A 16,750-nucleotide genomic window follows, 5' to 3' on the forward strand; every position below is an offset into this window, starting at 1 on the left:
GGTCACCCTTTCGTAAGTTACAAATACCTCAATTTTCAAAATTATCCCCCCCCCCCAAATCCACCAAAGAGAGCAAATCTAAGAAAAAGGCCTCGGAGCTCTTATTTCAAATCCCGACCAGATCTTTTGACATTGGTGGGAGTTGGAGGGGAAATCTTGGAAAACACTTGGAGTGGAGGAATCGGGATGAAGCTTGGTGGATAAAATAAGCAAATGACCTTGATACGTGATTGACGGAACCGTACTGGATTCGCTGTTGGCCAACGCACATGTTGGCCAGGAGGCGTTTTGTCAGCGGAAATAACAATTTTATGCGTATCAGTAGGCATCAAATCGATGGCTGTTTTGAACAGACGCGCTAAATTATTATTTTCGTGGAAAATAATCCAGCATCCCACTGACCCAAACACTTCAAGTTTTACTATGTAGTTTATCAGTAATTTTAACTTTTGCCGGAAGACACGGGCCGTAATGTTATGTCTATGAACCGCCGATTGTCCTTGAAGTAAAAGCTGCTGTATCTCGTCCCAAGATTGATTACATGTAAATGTAATAAATAAATCTGGGCGACCATAGAGACGAACATACGCAATAGCATCTTGAGCATATTCATGCATATGACGGGGACTGCCAGCATATGACGAAGGTAAAATTGTTAATCTTCCAACGTTTGTGGTATTACCGTCATTTATAACTGCATCTCGCAAATGAATGTATTGTTCAGAGCGGAGCTTGGTCTGATTCAGGCGGATATATAGCAAACGTTCTGATTCAATTTTAGCATACATATCAACGACGAATTGGTGAAACAATTAACGGCATTTTAAAATATAATTTTCTTCATCCTGCCGAATCATTAGTCTATAGGAATAATAATGCATTGCACTGCATTTCTTATTCATTTCTTTGTTAGTGGCTGGATTCCTCAATTTAATATTAAAGTGATAGCCGTCGATTCCTACGTGAACGCATGTCTTAAATATCTTTAATGACGTCACCTTCATAACAAAAATGACGACAACTAACTTCATGACGTCAGTCAACACACAAACATGACGTCACCCGACAGACAGACCCACACACACACAGAAAACTTATTTTTATATATATAGATATATATATATATAGATAGATGTGCCGGTGTCCCGATCGTCATTTGTGTCCCGATGTCCCGGTCTGTAATTTCGTCAGTCGAGAACATGACGTCAGTCGAAAACATGACGTCACTCGATAGACACACAAACACACAGACAACTTATTTTTATATATATAGATAGATAGATAGATTAACTAAAGTCTTTAATTAAATATCAGGAGAAGAAAAGAATACCTACTTAAATAACAATAAGATACTTTTTTGTGCATAAAAAAAAATGGCAGTGGAAGGATTCGAACATTCGCCTCATCAGAGACTAGTTTCTTAAACCAGCGCCTTAGACCACTCGGCCACACTACCTTATAACATTATTTGAAATATATGTTATATGATTAAATCATATTAAGTTCACTTATTTGATACGAGCGATTAAGGTCAATCTCCTAGGTTGAAAGCAAATTCTATTTCCAATAGCATTGAAATACGTCACGAGATTTCCTTCTTTCTCATTGGCTTAATTGCTCTCTTGATGGGTGGACGGAATTTAAAATTAGAATAAAGCGCAAGACCCTTCTAAACATCAAATTTCATTAAGATCTGGTCACCCTTTCGTAAGTTACAAATACCTCAATTTTCACCGTACTGGATTCGCTCTCTTTGGGGAAGTTGGGGGGAGGGGTTCAGTGATTTGGCGAGTTTGGTGCTTCTGGACGTGCTGGGACGATGAAAATTGGTAGGCGTGTCAGGGAGCTGCACAAATTGACTTGATACAGTCGTTTTCCCAGATTTGACCATCTGGGGGGCTAAAGGGAGAGGAAAAATTAGAAAAAATTAGGTATTTATAACATACGAGTGGGTGATCGGATCTTAATGAATTTTGATATTTAGAAGGACCTAGTGACTCAGAGCTCTTATTTTGAGTACTGACCGGCATTAAGCCTCTTATTTTCCTTTTAAATCAATCTATTGATTCATAGAATTTTGCTAGAGCTCATACCATATGATCTTTAGGCTCTTCTTGCCTCGTTACAAGTGCCATATGAGCTCTTAGCTCTTGTTTTTCTGCCCATTGTGAAAATTCAAATGCTAAACTGTTTTCTTACTTGTAACCAACCAAATTCCAATGGTCAGCTGTTACCAATTAGACATGTGAAAAATTTAAAAAAATCTGTTCCGGTTATGTCAACCATGTATCTAGGACTTGTGCTTATTTTTCCTACTAAGTTTCATCCCGATCCCTCCACTCTAAGTGTCCTCCAAGATTTTAGGTTTCCCCCTCCCAACTCCCCCTAATGTCACCAGATCCGATCGGGATTTAAAATTACAGCCCTGAGACACGATAGGTATTTTAACTTACGAAGGAGTGATCAGATCTTATGAAATTTGAAGTTTGGAAGGATATTGTGTCTCAGAGCTCTCATTTTAAATCCTGACCAGATCAGGTGACATTGGGGGGGGGGGGTTGGAGAGGGGAACCTAAATCTTGGAAAACGCTTAGAGTGGAGGGATCGGGATGAAACTTGGTGGGAAAAATAACAGAAGTCCTAGATACGTTATTGACATAACTGGAACAGATCTGCCCTGTTTGGGGGAGTGGGGGTGGAAGGTTAATTCTGAAAAATTAGAAAAACTGAGGTATTTTTAACTTACGAAGGAGTGATCGGATCTTAATGAAATTTGAAGTTTGGAAGGATATCGTGTCTCAGAGCTCTTAATGTTAAATCCTGACTGGATCCGGTGAAATTGGGGGAACTTAAAATCTTGGAAAAAATCTGGGAAAAAACGCTTAGGGTGGAGGGATCGGGATGAAACTTGGTGGGAAAAATAAACGCAAGTCCTAGATACGTGATTGGCATAACCAGAACGGATCTGCTCTCTTTGGGGGAGTTGGGGGGGGAGGGTTAATACTGAAAAACTAGAAAAATGAGGTATTTTTAACTCACGAAGGAGTGATCGGATCTTAATGAAATTGATGGTTTGGAAGGATATCATGTCTCAGAGCTCTTATTTTAAATCCCGACCGGATCCGGTGAAGGGGAAGTTGGGGGGGGGGCGGAACCTAAAATCTTGGAGAATGCTTAGAGTGGAGGGATCGGGATGAAACTTGGTGGGAAAAATAAGCATAAGTCCTAGATACGGGATTGACATAGCCGGAACAGATCTCCTCTCTATGGGGGAGTTTGGGGAAGGGTTAATTCTAAAAAAAATAGAAAAAAGAGGTATTTTTAACTTACGAAAGAGTGATCGTATCTTAATGAAATTTCATATTTCGAAGGACCTCGAAACTCAGATCTCTTATTTTAAAACCTGACTGGATCCAGTCTCATTAGGGGGCAGGGGACCGGAAATATTGAAAACGGTTAAAGTGGAGAGATCAGGATGAAACTTGTGGAGAGAATAAGCACAAGTCCAAGACAGGTGACTGACATAACCGGACGGGATCTGTTCTCTTTGGTGGAGTTGGGGGGGGGGGGGGGTGATTCGGAAAAATTAGAAAAAATGGGTATTTGTAACTTACGAACTGGTGATCAGATCTTAATGGAATTTGATATATAGAAGGATCTTTTGCTTTAGAACTCTCTATTTAAATCTCGACCAGATCCGGTGACATTAAAGGGAGTTGGAGGGGGAAACCGGAATTCTTCGAAAACGTGAAAATCGAGGTATCTCACGAATGGGTGATCGGATCTTAATGAAACTTGATGTATAGAAGAATCGGAAATTGATGTAGAATCGGAATGATGTATAGAAGAAAAACCGGAAATCTTGGAAAACGCTTATAAATGTCGTAGATACGTGATTGACGTAACCAGACTGGATCCGCTCTCTTTGGGGGAGTTAGGTGGTGGGGTTCAGTGCTTTGGCAAGTTTGGTGCTTCTGGACGTGCTAGGACGATGAAAATTGGTAGGCGTGTCAGGGAGCTGTACAATTTGACTTGATAAAGTCGTTTTTCCCAATTCGACCATCTGGGGGACTGAAGGGAGAGGAAAAATTAGAAAAATTGAGGTATTTTTAACTTACGAGTGGGTGATCGGATCTTAATGAATTTTGATATTTAGAAGGAACCAGTGACTCAGAGCTCTTATTTTAAATACAGATCCAGATCCATTTACATAGATCCAGAGCCTCAAGCGATTTTTTGTGTGCCATTGTGCACTCGTCCCAAATAATAAGTTTGCATTGCTGCAATACTTTACCCATCCCGGATGATTTGGTTTCGATCGAATTGATTCCAGAATCAGTTTTATCACAAACGTTTTACCAGTACCTCCTGACGCATCCAAAAAAAGAAAATTTCTCCGACGTTGTTATCGACACAATGCATTATCGTATCATAAATGTCTTTTTGTTCTGACGTTAACATGGAAATGTTATTTTGTACATACGACAATAGATCACTCGTGCTGTAACTTTGTTCACGATCCAATTCTACACATGTCGAAACAGCAGCGGTACGATTAGGTGAAGGTATTCCCAAATCCTTTAGAGGTTTGTTTGCCATACATACGCACAAATCTTCTATAATAACTAAAGTGTAGTTATAAATTTCTGATGTAAAATCAAAAGTCATGTCTGACGTCTCTAACCGTTTTCGATGGAGTATATCTTCGGACATTTTCGATTTATATTTTTCCCATAACTCTGTAGGAGCTGAAGGAGAGCAAGTTGTTAGTATGATTCCAAACAATGCACGAATTTGACTTGGAGTTGACGTTTCGCACGCGTCATTGATGCAGTTTTCCCAGTGTTGGTCATTCTCCAATAAATTCAGAGCTCGGCATGCACTACGGTTAGTGTCATGTATAGTACCGTTTACAGTTCTCAAATACTCAAAGGACGTCGGACCGGGTACATTCACCAAAAGCAGGCGTAGAAAGAAGCATTCATGTTGATTGGGGTGAACGGTATAGAGTCTTCCTATCGTTGTATCTTGAAGATGGTAGGTTGGCCGTCTACTGACTTACCCTGTTTTCGACGTTCAAATACTTTATTTTTAGCATTCCACATATAACACGAAGGCACTTCAGTATACAGCAGTTTTTTTTGCAAAAGAATCATTTTTGCATAGCGAAAGAAAGCAGTTAACGTTGTATCCGGTGGATTCAGGGCTCTTTGTTGCACGTTGGATTCCGAAAAATAAACACGTTGACCATTCTGTAAATGTACCGCTAACTAACTTCATGACGACATGATGACATGACGTTACTCGACAGACAGACAGACAGACATAACACACAAACAACCTATTTTATATATATTGAAGACTAGCTGTTTGGGTGGCGACTCTTGAACATGCAACATATAATGGTCCATGGGAAAACAATCCGTATTCAGATCTATACCTCATGATTCTAATGATTGCCCTTGAGCTTTGTTGATGGTGATTGCTAATCGACCATTCCCTGTGTCGCCGTCATCATTTATATATCCCCCTGTGCCCCCCGGCGTCCCCTTTGTAGTTGTGTCCCTGTGTCCCGGTCTTCATTTATATTCCCTGTGTCCCGGTCGTCATTTGTGTCCCGGTGTCCCAGTGTGTGATTTCTCTTTGAGTGTCCCGGGCGTCATTTATATTCCTTGTGTCCCGGTGTCCCGGTCGTCATTTGTGTCCCGGTGTCCCGGTCTGTATATACATTCGTTTTTGAATTGGTCTTTTTTTTAGTTTTTAGTTTTTTACCTTTTTTTTAGTTTTTTTAGTTATACCTCATGATTCTAATGATTGCCCTTGAGCTTTGTTGATGGTGATTGCTAATCGAACATTCCCTGTGTCCCTGTCGTCATTTATATATCCCCCTGTGCCCCCCGGCGTCCCCGTTGTAGTTGTGTCCCTGTGTCCCGGTCGTCATTTGTATCCCGGTGTCCCGGTCTGTATATACATTCGTTTTTTTAGTTTTATTTTTCTCCTTTATTTTTCATTTTTTTCCTTTTTTATTTTTTTTATTTTTTAGTTTTTTTAGTTTTTTTAGTTTTTTAGCTTTTTTAGTTTTTTTTATTAGTTGTTAGTTTTTTTTTCTTTTTATTTTTTTTTTTGTAGTTTTTACCTTTTTTTAGTTTTTTTAAGTTTTTTTTACTTATGTCCTGGTCGTCATTTATACTCCCTGTGTCCCGGTCGTCATTTGTGTCCCGGTGCTTTGTTGATGGTGATTGCTAATCGAACATTCCTTGTGTCTCGGTCGCTTTCTCTTTGAGTGTCGTCATTTATATTCCCTATGTGCCGGTGTCCCGGTCGTCATTTGTGTCCCGATGTCCCGGTCTGTAATTTCGTCAGTCGAAAGCATGACGTCAGTCGACACACAAACATGACGTCACTCGACAGACACACACACACACACACACAGACAACTTATTTTTATTTAGATAGACTAGCTGTCGGGGTGGCGCTTCGCGCCACCCCAACACCTAGTTGGTGGGGGCGCTTCGCGTCCCCCCCAAGCCCCCCGCGCGTGTAAGTCGTTACGCGCCATTCTAGTTGTGTCCCTATGTCCCACCTGTGAATATATATATATATATATATATATATATATATATATATATATATATATATATATATATATATATATATTTAACTACATAAAACTTGCGAATATACAACATTCTTTGCTGTCCCATTGTCTGTGCATATAAATAGATTGTCAGGTTTACCGACTCTTGAACACGCAACATATAATGGTCCATGGGAAAACAGTCCGTATTCAGATCTATACCTCATGATTCTAATGATTGCCCTTGAGCTTTGTTGATGGTGATTGCTAATCGACCATTCCCTGTGTCGCCGTCGTCATTTATATATCCCCCTGTGCCCCCCGGCGTCCCCGTTGTAGTTGTGTCCCTGTGTCCCGGTCGTCATTTATATTCCCTTTGTCCCGGTCGTCATTTGTGTCCCGGTGTCCCAGTCTGTAATTTCTCTTTGAGTGTCCCGGTCGTCATTTATATTCCTTGTGTTCCGGTGTCCCGGTCGTCATTTGTGTCCCGGTCTGTATATACATTCGTTTTTGAATTGGTCTTTTTTTAGTTTTTAGTTTTTCACCTTTTTTTTTAGTTCTTTTAGTTATACCTCATGATTCTAATGATTTCCCTTGAGCTTTGTTGATGGTGATTGCTAATCGAACATTCCATGTGTCCCCGTAGTCATTTATATATCCCCCTGTGCCCCCCGGCGTCCCCGTTGTAGTTGTGTCCCTGTGTCCCGGTCGTCATTTATATTCCCTGTGTCCTGGTCGTCATTTGTATCCCGGTGTCCCGGTCTGTATATACATTCGTTTTTGAAATGGTATATGATGAAAGAAATTTTTGTATTTTTCCCCTTTTTTTCTTTTTAGTTTTTTTTTTATTTTTATTTTTTTTAGTTTTGTTTTTCTCCTTTATTTTTCCTTTTTTTAATTTTTTTTCTTTTTAGTTTTTTTAGTTTTTTAGCTTTTTTAGTTTTTTTATTAGTTTTAATTTTTTTTCTTTTTAGTTTTTTTGTAGTTTTTACCTTTTTTTTAGTTTTTTTAGTTTTTTTTTACTTATGTCCTGGTCGTCATTTATACTCCCTGTGTCCCGGTCGTCATTTGTGTCCCGGTGCTTGGTTGATGGTCATTGCTAATCGAACATTCCTTGTGTCCCGGTCGCTTTCTCTTTGAGTGTTCCGGTCGTCATTTATATTCCCTATGTGCCGGTGTCCCGGTCGTCATTTGTGTCCCGATGTCCTGGTCTGTAATTTCGTCAGTCGAAAACATGACGCCAGTCGACACACAAATATGACGTCACTCGACAGACACACACACACACACAGACAACTTATTTATATATATATACTAGCTGTTGGGGTGGCGCTTCGCGCCACCCCAACACCTAGTTGGTGGGGGCGCTTCGCGCCCCCCCCCCCAAGCCCCCCCGCGCGCGTAAGTCGTTACGCGCCATAATAGTTACGCGCCATTGTAGTTGTGTCCCTATGTCCCACCTGTGAATATAGATAGATATATATATATATATATATATATATATATATATATATATATATGGTTTTAACTACGTAAAACTTGCGAATATACAACATTCTTTGCTGTCCCATTGTCTTTGCATATAAATAGATTGTCAGGTTTACCGACTCTTGAACATGCAACATATAATGGTCCATGGGAAAACAATCTGTATTCAGATCTATACCTCATGATTCTAATGATTGCCCTTGAGCTTTGTTGATGGTGATTGCTAATCGACCATTCCCTGTCCCGGTGTCCCGGTCGTCATTTACATCCCCCTGTTTCCCCCGGTGTCCCCGTTGTAGTTGTGTCCCTGTGTCCCGGTCGTCATTTATATTCCCTGTGTCCCGGTCTTCATTTGTATCCCGGTGTCCCGGTCTGTATATACATTCGTTTTTTAGTTTTGTTTTTCTCCTTTATTTTTTTCCTTTTTTTTTCTTTTTTAGCTTATTTAGATTTTTAGATTTTTTAGTTTTTTTTATTAGTTTTTAGTTTTTTTTTCTTTTTAGTTTTTTTGTCCCGGTCGTCATTTATATCCCCCTGTTTCCCCCGGTGTCCCCGTTGTAGTTGTGTCCCTGTGTCCCGGTCGTCATTTATATTCCCTGTGTCCCGGTCGTCATTTGTATCCCGGTGTACCGGTCTGTAGGGGAGAGTCGGGTAAGACGGACCCCATTTTGGTTTTTCGTCTGCGGAAGAGGTTGGAAACAAGCAACGACTGACGAAAGGTGTCTAACGTGTCCCCAAAACATTGAGTTACGTAAAGAAACCTTCTTCACACATAAATCAGCCGTATTTCCGGGCCCAGATAAAAAAAACTGAAGTTGGTCAAAAGGTCCATCTTGCCCACCCCATAGGATAAGACGGACCAGCCCTTTGGGCAAGACGGACCCAATTGCTCAAAAAGATTTATTGTCTCTAAACAATTTTATTTTGAATACTTAAAATACTAGTAGTAAGTAAAAAAGTAAAAAGTTAGCAAATAACTATATTTAAACACTGTACGAGGCCAAATCTATGTGAAAAACGAACTGAGCCGACTGTCTCGTCGTTCCGCCCGAAGGGGTCGGTTTTGGCAGCTTCATGATGACCTCTTCTTTTTGCATGAAGCTCATCTCTTCAGTTGCCGTGAATTTGCTCGATGGAGCTAATCGCTTCCAAAACTGAACTTGGAAACCATCAGATTCACAATCACACACAACTCCAACATAATTCCTGAAGCTCTTCTTGGTCGGCACTTTCAAAACCAAGAAATCCCCACTTTTTGGTTCGGTTCCATCAAGAAACTCCTCCTCCTCTGACCCATCCAAATGCAAGCTGTCATCACTTTCATCATCCAGCGCGATATGTTCATCGAAGCTGTCTTCCCCGTTCCCAGGCTGTTTGGAGAGGTTTCTCTTTTCAGGCCGTTTTCTTTGAGCTTTCTTTTCTGATTTTTTTCTTTTCAACTCAAATTCTTCTTCCGTCTGTTTTTTTCAGGTGTGTTCGTCAGAATTTTGGACTTTGTTCTTTTCCTAGACGTTTTTCCGTCTCTTGCATAGAAACTCGCCTTAGGGTGAGGACGAACCGACTCTGGAGTCATTGGCATAGTCGCAGAAATCACTGAGCTACTGGTAGTTGGCATCACGTCGTTATTCAAGCTCTCGTCGCCAGGGCTGGTTGATGGAACTGCAGACTGGCCTGTCATGGGAGACGTCTCTGGTGCTGGTCGGTCTGTCACAAAGGCGCCGAGAAAGTCGTGATCTTGGAAAAGGTTCCTATTGAAAGGTATATTCCTGTTTTTTGGAACCCGCTTAGTACGTTTTCCATGACGAAAGCTCTTGGAAAAGCGATTCCAACGAATATTCCGATTTCATAAATGGTAATCCTCCTGTTTGGGTTCGAAATCATCCACGAGTTAGCTGCTTCATTGTAGTATCGCTTGAATGGCCCATAAACAGCAACATCAAGAGGCTGCAGCTTGTGACTGCAATGTGGCGGAAGCGTTAAGACGTCAATGCCGTTTTCTCTGCAAAGATTAACCACGCTCAATGAGACGTGCGAATCATGGTTATCCATAATCAGCAGAAGTCGATTTGTGGGCGAGCAACTGGTTTGGGAGATCAGATGGCGTATCATATCCGGGAAGATTTCGGCTGTCGTCCATCCAGACGGCTGGCATTTTCCTGTGCTTCTAAGGGGCGTGCCATTGAGAAAAATTTGAAGCCAGTTCACTCGTGGAAAGACAAAGAAAGGGGCTATCGACTGGCCAGCTGCGTTGATACACCCTACGACTGTTACCAGCGTCCCTCGCTCAGCCGAAGTAATGCGTCCAACTTGCTTTGATCCCTTTTCTGCAACCACCTTTGGTGTCTTCTGAACGGTGGTTACTCCAGTCTCGTCAAGATTATATATTCTATTCGGCGGATACTTGTGCTTTATAAGCAGCTCTTCTAAATTATTGAAGAATTCGCTGACATTCGTCCTGTTGAAGCTGGTGGCTCTGGCAAGGCTTGTCGTTTCGGAGGACCTTAGGGAAAGCCCAACACGACTCATAAAGCTATTCATCCAGTCTTTTCCTGCACACTTATTTTCAGTCCAGTTCTTCGGCATATTCTTCCCTTTGGCCTGGGCATATTCATATGCAAACTGACCTGCTTCCTTTTTCGTAAGTCCATGATGCATGTGCTGTGCCGTGATCATATAGTCCTTCAGAAGTATCTCTTCGTTTGCTGAGAACACACTTTTAAAGTTGAAGGTAGTTGCCAACTCCACTGATTGGGGATCTTCTGCTGCGTCGAGTTTTGCAACTGCTCTTCGCACTGTGCTTCGTGGCAAACCAACCTCTTTCGAAACTTTGCGAAGCGGCGAACCAGATTTAACTCGCATAGCAGCTGCTCTCAGTAAGTCCTGGTCGTGGAGACCGCGGGTGGTTTTCCTAGTATACTTTCCCATTCTGCAAAAGAGAGACAGCTTAATGTATTTCTAATTGACATGCGGGAACAATAAATGCAACACAATATTCACAAAATACGTAAAAAATAATAACTTCGAAAAAGATCCCAGATGATAGGGGACAAGACGGACCGGTCCGTCTTACCCGCTGTCTCTGTGGTCCATCTTACCCTAAACCTGCTTTTTCGGAATGGTTAAAAATTATAACATAAGATGGCGCTGCAATGAAAAAAATTAATGTCTCACACACTCTCCTAGACCTCCATATTTGTAAGACAAATTACCACACTATAAAACATAACATTAGAAACACCAGAAAAGAAAAACATTTACCTCAAAAGCCGGTTTCGAGAATGTGAAAACGAATAAAAATATTTTTCTCGAAGACAAGATTGGCTTCAACTCTCAGACTTCGCTCCGAAACTTGCCACTAGATGGCCGTTGTTTCTAGCTCTACAAGTGATAAAAAGGTGACGCTCAAGTCGAGCAATGACAAAAGGTCCGTCTTGCCCCCCGGTCCGTCTTACCCGACTCTCCCCTATATACATTCGTTTTTTAGTTTTGTTTTTCTCCTTTATTTTTTTCCTTTTTTTTCTTTTTTAGTTTATTTAGATTTTTAGATTTTTTAGTTTTTTTATTAGTTTTTAGTTTTTTTTTCTTTTTAGTTTTTTTGTAGTTTTTACCTTCTTTTTAGTTTTGTTAATTTTTTTTTTTACTTATGTCCTGGTCGTCATTTATACTCCCTGTGTCCCGGTGCTTTGTTGATTGCTAATCGAACATTCCTTTTGTCCTGGTCGCTTTCTCTTTGAGTGTCGTCATTTATTTTTTTCTTTTTTAGTTCTTTTAGTTTTTACCTTTTTTAGTTTTTTTTAGTTTTTTAGATGAAATTTTTTTTTAGTTTTTTCCTTTTTTTCTTTTTAGTTTTTTATTGGTTTTTACCTTTATGTTAGCTTATTTTTCAGTTTTTTCCTTTTTTTTTAGTTTTTTTTTATTTTTTATTTTTTTTAGTTTTTTACCTTTTTTTAGTTTTTTTAGTTTTTTTAGTTTTTTAGCTTTTTTACTTTTTTTATTAGTTTTTAGTTTTTTTGTAGTTTTTGCCTTTTTTTAGTTTTTTCAGTTTTTTTTTTAGTTTTTTATTGGTTTTTACCTTTATTTTAGCTTATTTTTTAGTTTTTTCCTTTTTTTTAGTTTTTTTTAGTTTTTAGTTTTTTTAGTTTTTTACCTTTTTTTAGTTTTTTTAGTTTTTTAGCTTTTTTATTTTTTTTATTAGTTTTTAGTTTTTTTTGTAGTTTTTGCCTTTTTTTAGTTTTTTTAGTTTTTTTAGCTTTTTTATTAGTTTTTAGTTTTTTTTGTAGTTTTTGCCTTTTTTTAGTTTTTTTTAGTTTTTTAGCTTTTTTATTTTTTTTATTAGTTTTTAGTTTTTTTTGTAGTTTTTGCCTTTTTTTAGTTTTTTCAGTTTTGACGTCACCTGATCCAGTTTTTTCAGGTGACGTCACCTGATCCACGATCCACAGACAACTTATTTTTATATATATAAATAGTTTTTTTTTTTTACTTATGTCCTGGTCGTCATTTATACTCCCTGTGTCCCGGTGCTTTGTTGATTGCTAATCGAACATTCCTTTTGTCCTGGTCGCTTTCTCTTTGAGTTTCGTCATTTATTTTTTTCTTTTTTAGTTCTTTTAGTTTTTACCTTTTTTAGTTTTTTTTAGTTTTTTAGATGAAAATTTTTTTTAGTTTTTTCCTTTTTTTCTTTTTAGTTTTTTATTGGTTTTTACCTTTATTTTAGCTTGTTTTTCAGTTTTTTCCTTTTTTTTAGTTTTTTTTATTTTTTATTTTTTTTAGTTTTTTACCTTTTTTTAGTTTTTTTAGTTTTTTAGCTTTTTTACTTTTTTTATTAGTTTTTAGTTTTTTTTTGTAGTTTTTGCCTTTTTTTAGTTTTTTCAGTTTTTTTTTTAGTTTTTTATTGGTTTTTACCTTTATTTTAGCTTATTTTTCAGTTTTTTCCTTTTTTTTTAGTTTTTTTTAGTTTTTAGTTTTTTTAGTTTTTTACCTTTTTTTAGTTTTTTTAGTTTTTTTAGTTTTTTAGCTTTTTTATTTTTTTTTATTAGTTTTTAGTTTTTTTTTGTAGTTTTTGCCTTTTTTTTAGTTTTTTTAGTTTTTTAGCTTTTTTATTAGTTTTTAGTTTTTTTTGTAGTTTTTGCCTTTTTTTAGTTTTTTTAGTTTTTTAGCTTTTTTATTTTTTTTATTAGTTTTTAGTTTTTTTTGTAGTTTTTGCCTTTTTTTAGTTTTTTCAGTTTTGACGTCACCTGATCCAGTTTTTTCAGGTGACGTCACCTGATCCATCCACAGACAGACAGACAACTTATTTTTATATATATAGATAGATAGATAGATGTGCCGGTGTCCCGGTCGTCATTTGTGTCCCGATGTCCCAGTCTGTAATTTCGTCAGTCGAAAACATGACGTCAACCACGCAAACATGACGTCACTCGACAGACACACACCCACACGCACATAAAGACAACTTATTTTTATATATATACTAGCTGTTGGGGTGGCGCTTCGCGCCACCCAAAAACCTAGTTGTTGGGGCGCTTCGCGCCCCCCAAGCCTCCCCGCGCGCGTAAGTCGTTACGCGCCATTGTAGTTGTGTCCCTGTGTCCCACCTGTGAATATAGATAGATTTATATATGTGTTTCAAACTACGTAAAACTTGCGTCTATACAAAGCCTTATGTACTAATAATGACGTCATATGCAAACGCTCTTTTTACAAACAAACAAACATGCATACACACAACTCGTTTTTATATAGATAGATAGATAGATAGATAGATACAATACAAATTAACTGCGTAAAACTTGCGAATATACAACATTCTTCGCTGTCCAATTGTCGCTGCATATAAATAGATTGTCAGGTTTACCGACCCTCGAACATGCAACGTACAATTGTCCATGGGAAAAACAATCAGTATTAAGATCTATACCACATTTTTCTAATGATTGACCTTGAGCTTTGTTAATGGTGATTGCAAATGCTAATCGAATTGGGAATTGCAATCTTTTAAATTGAAAAGGCAGATCCGTTGGAATCATGGGAATGCGAGGAATAAGAACAGCCCCACCCTCAAAAGGCCCTGTCAAGATTGTGGCCTCTATTAGGTTTTCCATTGTTTTTTTTACGGCAAGTCGTGTGCCATTGCAAAGCTTTGGTGGGTTGATATTCCTTAAAAGTATTATTGGTACGCCTATTTTTAGTTGTAGCACGTGTGGTGGAAACCCTGAAAGATCCACGGAATTTAAAAATTCAGATGGATAATTAACCGCTTCATTTGGTTCTAAAACTCTGTCGACTGACTTGTAAAAGACTGCCTGGTCTCGAATCTTGGTCAAAACAATATTGTTGATTTCGTGGACGTCTATATTTTTGGGTGCAAGAATCGCTCTTTCACTTAGCCATTTATTATTTTTATAATTGTTTAGAATATTCGGAAATACTTTTTCAATCAATTCATTTTTGGACGTCACTAAATTACAGAAATCAGCAGGTAGTTGTATACGTCCTGAAATTGAGTCTACTGGGAGCTTTCCGTTTCCAATTGCCAGCAATTGATCTGAAAATGTTTGACCAGAGTCATCGTTTTGCAATCGGACACGCATATTTGTAGTTAATTTTAATGTTTTTACGTGTGTCCATAAATTAGAATTTTTCAGGCAAGCATTCATTTCGTCTGCAGGAGTTGATCTAGGTATTATAGGTAATGTTTGCCTGAAATCTCCCGCAAGCAATATTAATGTGCTGCCAAAGGGTTTCGACTTCCCTCGCAAATCTTTCAAGCATTGATCCAGAGCCTCGAGCGATTTTTTGTGTGCCATTGTGCACTCATCCCAAATAATAAGTTTGCATTGCTGCAACACTTTACCCATCCCAGATGATTTGGAAATATTGCACGTGGGAGTTTCTGTAGAATGCAAATTCAGAGGCAATTTCAAAGCGGAATGAGCAGTTCTTCCACCAGGCAGCAATGTTGCGGCTATTCCGGACGACGCAATTGCCAACGCTATATCATTTTTTGATCGAATTGATGCCAGAATCAGTTTTATCACAAACGTTTTACCAGTACCTCCTGGCGCATCCAAAAAGAAAATTTCTCCAACGTTGTTATCGACACAATGCATTATCGTATCATTAATGTCTTTTTGTTCCGACGTTAACTTGGAAATGTAATTTTGTACATACGACAATAGATCACTCGTACTGTAACTTTGTTCACGATCCAATTCTGCACATGTCGAAACAGCAGCGATACAGTTAGGTGAAGGCATTCCCAAATCCTGAAGAGGTTTGTTTGCCATACGTACGCACAAATCTTCTATAATAATTAAAGTGTAGTCATAAATTTCTGATGTAAAATCAAAAGTCATATCTGACGTCTCTAACTGTTTTCGATGGAGTATATCTTCTTACATTTTTGGCTTCTATTTTTCCGATAACTCTGTAGGAGCTGATGGAGAGCAAGTTGTTAAAATGATGCCAAACAATGCACGAATTTGACTTGGAGTTGACGTTTCGCACGCATCATTGATGCAGTTATCCCAGTGTTGGTCTTTCTCCAATAAATTCAGAGCTTGGCATGCACTACGGCAAGTGTCATGTATAGTACCGTTTACAGTTCTCAAATACTCAAAGGATGTCGGACCGGGTACATTCACCAAAAGCAGGCGTAGAAAGAAGCATTCATGTTGATTGGGGTGAACGGTGTAGATTCTTCCTATCGTGGTATCTTTGAAGATGGTAGGTTGGCCGTCGACTGACTTACCCTGTTTTCGACGTTCAAATACTTTATTTTTAGTATTCCACATGTAATACGAAGGCACTTCAGTATACAGCAGTTTTTTTGCAAAAGAATCAATTTTGCAAAGCGACAAGAAACCGGTTAACTTTGTATCCGGTGGATTCAGGGCTCTTTGTTGCACGTTAGTTTTCGAGAAATAAACACGTTGACCATTCTGTAAATGTACCGCTAAGTGAACAACAGCTGGACTACGTTCATGTATCGGAAATGAAAGAATTCGCCAAACAGCTTCATTACTGCTTATGTATCTTCCAGCCTGATATTGTACGATTTCGTCGATATCTTTGATTTCGGGCTGCAAGCCAAAAACTGCCATGTCACTGCCTTTGTTGACGTATTTACATATGTATTTGATTGCCTTTACGGAGTTACAGTATTCAACGTTTATGTGTGCATTAAATGTTTTTGATAATAATGGGGAATATGGAACAACCCACTGGTTATCTACTTCGATGGTGGTACCGTTACGCTTCTTTATTATTGCTGTTTTACCGCCATCTTCAGTAGATCTTCTATATTGTGTGAATTTTCGTTCAGTGCACCGCAAGGTCCATGTATCATATTTTTTACAATAATATCATGTAACCCCTTATCGACATTTTCATCAGGTATTTCAGCGGAAATCACATCATCAACTTCGTTCGAAGTAATTTTTTTATGTAGCCAGATTAGTATATGTGCGTGTGGCAAACTTTGTTTTTGCCATTTTAAGTTTTACTATGTAGTTTATCAGTGATTTTAACTTTTGCCGGAAGACACGGGCCGTAATGTTATGTCTATGAACCGCCGATTGTCCTTGAAGTAAAATCTGCTGTATCTCGTCCCAAAATTGATTACATGTAAATGTAATAAATAAATCTGGGCGACCATAGAGACGAACATACGCAATAGCATCTTGA

At 38.5% G+C, this 16,750-nt stretch overlaps 1 protein-coding gene across 1 annotated transcript in view; it reads left to right on the forward strand.

Annotated features, from left to right (window-relative positions):
• The window catches only part of LOC136027654 (uncharacterized), a 134,035-nt gene that overhangs the window by 20,712 nt on the left and 96,573 nt on the right, over positions 1-16,750 (forward strand). The gene's annotated exons all lie outside the window — the stretch shown is intronic.

The sequence above is a fragment of the Artemia franciscana genome, chromosome 5, assembly GCF_032884065.1.
Source record: "Artemia franciscana chromosome 5, ASM3288406v1, whole genome shotgun sequence".
Classification (NCBI taxonomy): Eukaryota; Metazoa; Arthropoda; class Branchiopoda; order Anostraca; family Artemiidae; genus Artemia; species Artemia franciscana.